Raw genomic sequence first — 4961 nt, 5'->3', positions numbered from 1 at the left:
AGGCGTATTTGGAGTTTCAGCGCGAGAGCGCCCTCTGGCCTTTGGATGGAGATTTACTTCTGATCACAGAACCGTGCTTCACTGAAAGATACGCATGACAATCGCAGCTTCTGTCGAATCGCAATCTCGATTCCATTTCGATTTATCGTGCAGCCCTAGCTCGGATGGCGACGCAAACAAACTTGTCCGAGCTCAGAACAGCTTACTCGGGAGCCAAAGTTGATTGTGACACTGTTACTGCACAGATACAACAGCGCTGCGAGATCCAGTGAGAAGAGTTTGAATTCTGCACAGAAATCTCCGTTATAAACAGTGCTGACATACGTCAGGAAACCAGAAGCGGTAATGCTAACTGTAACCATGGTGTTGTGGTAGAAATAGTTGAATGCATTACATCATTCATTTCAGGGTTTGTACAACCTTTTGAGAGAGAAATTCAAGCACTTTTCAATGACTTTCAAGCATTTCACACAACTATTTCCAGCACTTTAAAGCTCTAAAATGATCCAGTTTGAATGTTATTTTTAATGGGATGACCAAAATATACTTTGTGGTAATCAAACACTTACGTAAAATTTAAAAAATACATAATCACAATTATAACCAGTAGACGGCAGCAGAGGAGCACTTATTGACGTACAAGTCATTCATTTCTACTTTTTCCTCTATATTTTGAAATTATAAAATCACTATTATAAAATATAAACTCATCAAGAAATCAGATTTTGTCAGAATTTTACACTTTTTTTTGTGTATGAAGTAAAAAAAGTCACAAAGTGCCTTGAAAAACAAACTTTTCTTCAATTTGCTACTAAATCACACATAATCACTGAAGTTGGTCAGTTCCATATACTAGAAGAATAATGGTACATTTAATAATAGTGGAATATATATTTTTTCTATATAAACATTTGATTTTGCACCTGTTACTGTTAATAAAAGTACATTTTGTATGCATCTTAACTCAAGCTTAGTTCTTTACTGTCAAATCAATTTTATGATTAAATTATCTATATTTTAATACTCCCGCACAGCGCTACCAAATCTGCTCCTGGCGCCACCATCCGTAAAACTTAGTGGCGCTGGTGCCACTGCTCTCAAATGTTAGTCTGGAGCCCTGCTGTTTCTGTCTTCTAATCAAACACCACAGCTATAACAAAGATGAATGCACTATATTCCATGTCTCAAAGCCATATGACAGTTTTTGATGAGGAACAGACCAAAATTTAGGTTGATATATGCTAGACTGATACTTCAGCCTTCTGCTGCAGCTCACAAATCTCATTCTCCTTTCCACATATTCTAAGCAGCTCATCACATTATAGCACATGGCATGCCAATTGTGCTATGCCATCATTGGTGTTGAATCTGGTGAACCTAGCTGAACCTCACTTTTAATTTCCTGTTTCATAGCTTTGTCAGACGGAGATATTTTTAGTGAATAATGATTCCATTTCAAAGAGTTTCCCACAAAAAGGTATAGTATAGCTTCAGAAGACGTGGAAATTGGTGTAGTGCTGCATAAATATTCTTTAAAGTTTTGCTGAAAAAAAAAATTTTTTAATAAAAACAACACCAGCATACAGGTTTGAAAGGACACACATGTAAAATAAAAGATGAAAAAAAATCTCAATAGAATTTTCGACAAGTTATTTCTTTACAGACGTGTACTTTAAAGAGGTCATATTGTATTTTAAAGTGTCCTAATATTGTGTTGGAGTCCCCTACAACAGGTTTAAATGCATCTAAGGTCAGAAAACATTGTATTTTTTCAGAATACACATTTAATATTATCTGATGAAACAGTATAGTTTGTAAACCAAAATATGTCTACTGTAATGTTTGAAGAATGACAGACAAAAGACGCTCTGTCTTAACTTTTAATCAGAACGCAGAACAGCTGTATCACAGGCGCACCAGCCTAACTAACTCGCTCGTCTCTCCCACATTAACCCTATAATTGCCGGTGCAGCAAAATAAACAGCAATTTCACAATGATTATAAAGTCTGTGTGCTACACTACATTCTTTATTATTAAACGAATTAGAACAACGTCAGTTTACATTAATCGACACATTCTTAGGAACTACTTCAGTAAGACAGGTTTACGGTACGTTAAATACAGGTGCGTTGCACATCCATTCAGATGAAATGATAAATAGCACAGATCAGTTGACTGGAAACCTAAAGCTGCACTAGGTATACATCCCATATTAGCACAAAAACTTGATTTTGAGCACCCAATTGAAAATGTACACATAACGTATCAATCGTACTTACAGGTTGTGGTTCGGAGAGCTTGTTAGTCCAAATAAAGAAGATTAGAAGCCGACGAAGATAAAAGTCAAAATTAGAGAAGCAGTCCTTGACTCCTTGGTAAAATGACATGCATTACAACAAAAGGTTTGAATTGTATTTCTGTGGTATACTTGAACACAGCATCTTCTCAACATGATGTAAACACACTAACTAGTGGAAGTGTTTGTGGGCAGGTGTTTGTGGGCAGAAATACTCTGTTCATATTTCGCGGGCAGGCGGGGATTATGCAAATGTGTTACCCAGTGACGTATACCGGTAACAGGCAAAAGATTCGAAAATATGACGACTCGTTAAGGCGATTCAGAATCGACTCTCTCTTTTGAGAGACAATATCTTTATTTATCATGCACTTTTTTGATTAACAACTTTGCAGATTGTTTTCATTTAAGGATAGCTACGTTATAAACTGCAAAAGAGATATTTTTCCAAAACCCATATGACCTGCTCTTTAAATGTCTCTTTCAGTGACCATTTCAAAGGTGCCGACAGACAGACTACAGACAGTCTGCGTGAAAGAAATGTAAAAAGCTGAGTAGTGGAAATGAGCGCAGTGGTCAAAGTAGGGTGCTTAAAGCCTTTGTGCAATGCACAAGGCACCAGGGATGCCGAAAACAAAGAGGTGTCAGAGCCCCGCAGTGGACCTCCTCTCTTTGGTCTTTGGTTAGGTATGCTTTTCAGTCACGCACAGGCTTCGGCCCTCCCCCCTTCCTGTCCCTGCATTTCAATGTAAATAGGCCGATTGAATGGCTGCAGCTGCCCCATCAAAAGGACAGTGCTGCTAAAGGGCCCAGTCATTGAGATTCAGCCGAGCCACGCTTCCCCACCCCCACACATCACAAGAAGAGCCGAGCGGCAGCCAGCAGCCCGCAGGAAGTGCTCTTCAATTTAGAAAATGGCCCAATGTAAACCTGAGCAAATGTGATCCTGAAAGCAGTGATAGTGAATGAAATTCATGGTACTATGATATGTTTGAGAGATGGTGCAACAGGACACAAAGGTAGTGGCTGATTCCAGAGAACTCAAAATGAGATTGAGAAAACCACTTCTATATCAAAAAACACCAGAAACAAAACACTAAACAGCGTAGGTCTGATACAACATCTCCGCAACTGAAGAACAGTATCTGCTGGTAAACAGTAAGCCAACAACAGCCTGTGCCGCTCATAAAGATAATGTATTACTCAGCCCTCAGCACATCCAATCAAAACAACCGCTGTCTCCTGCTGCCCAACCCCCTCCACGACCTCACTCACATCTGCCCACACAAGTGAATCTTCTGCATCCCCTGCCATCAGCATCCATATACAGCTTATTTAGAGCTGAATTTCACTTGATCAACAGGGTAAAAACAGAAATCATCAGTAACCAAACAAGTTTCACCTCTTTCATGTCCATTACAACTTAAGTGTAAACAACATAAATTGTAACACCATAATCTTATGATTTTGAAGGTAGACAGACATGTACCAGTATTCTGTAACACGATATAAGGTCATATTGAACATACACTGTATTGTTAATGTAGGCATTTTAACCCTTAAATGCATACCTAGGGTCTTTAGCGACCCGGGACATCATTCTCTACCCTCTCCCTCCTTAATTTTTTTAAGTTAGACATGAACTTTCTTAGTATTCATCAATCTATTCATTATAAACAATATAGCAAGAAAAAAATAGTAAAATATAAAAGAATGCCTGTTTTCCGATTAATTTTTTGTAAAAAGTGTATAGGGTCGCTACAGACCCGAGGTATGTAAATGTGTAAGTATTTTTTCCTGCGCAACTATATTTACATATCTGATGACTCAATTTGTGCAATTAGTGTTGTCAAAAGACCCGGTACTTCGGTACCAAGTCAGTACTAAAAAAATGAAAACGTTACGGTACCAGGTTTTTTAAAGTACCGGTGGTACCGAGTACAAGGTCAACCCGGTTCTTGATGCGCTATCTGAAAGGTGCGCTATCTGAAAGGATCTTCATAAAAGCACTGAGACATGGCGACATCAAAAGGAGGAAACACACCAAACTAACAAAACACTTTAAAGACACCCAGATCAAATGATAGAGTTCAAGCAGGTAAGTTTCATTTTCATTTTTAATATTTAGATCTTGTGTTTCCCATACATTGATTTATTAGTGGCTGCCTGCCACAATATCAAAACTGACCGCCACAAATAGATTTTCCAAAAGGCTTTGACTTCGTTGAATAAACATGAGCACTGCACGTGTCAAGTCGAAAACCCGGTGCGGGTGTTTTTATATCACTGTATTTCTGAAGGAAACCGACTGTCTTCAGAAAATTGTGGATGTCATTTTAATTTTATCTTGCCTGTAATGCCTGAGCAGCGTTTGTGAGAGCAGTGCTTATTTGATTACAGCCGTTACCAGGGAAACATCTATCTCTCCCTCTTTACAAGCGCCTCCTGCTGCCAGAGACTGCAAGTCTGTGGGAAACACTGCTTCTGTTATAAATATTATTCAATATTTTAATTTGAATGTCGGATTGAAATGAACGCTGTTATTAGAGTAGTTAATCATTGGCATTAGAATAATAATAATGAGCATTAGAATGAAGTTTCTTTATTAACTATTTAATGCTCCTATAACTTTTATTAGGGTAAAAAAAAAGGAGGACATGATGA

General features: G+C 38.2%; 2 protein-coding genes across 2 annotated transcripts in view; both read right to left on the bottom strand.

The window, feature by feature from the left end:
- Positions 1-1162, bottom strand: part of LOC107730110 (E3 ubiquitin-protein ligase UBR5-like) — a 149033-nt gene extending 147871 nt beyond the window's left edge. Inside the window, exon 1 of the mRNA XM_016540841.1 lies at positions 1158-1162. The gene's annotated coding sequence lies outside the window, so the exon portion shown is untranslated. The remainder of the gene's footprint in view (positions 1-1157) is intronic.
- Positions 1-4961, bottom strand: part of ankrd11 (ankyrin repeat domain 11) — a 213603-nt gene that overhangs the window by 194616 nt on the left and 14026 nt on the right. The gene's annotated exons all lie outside the window — the stretch shown is intronic.

Source organism: Sinocyclocheilus rhinocerous, unplaced genomic scaffold (assembly GCF_001515625.1).
Source record: "Sinocyclocheilus rhinocerous isolate Xijiao unplaced genomic scaffold, SAMN03320098_v1.1 scaffold36, whole genome shotgun sequence".
Classification (NCBI taxonomy): domain Eukaryota; kingdom Metazoa; phylum Chordata; class Actinopteri; order Cypriniformes; family Cyprinidae; genus Sinocyclocheilus; species Sinocyclocheilus rhinocerous.
Note: the sequence above shows the minus strand (reverse complement) of the source record. Positions and strands in the feature narration are given on the sequence as shown.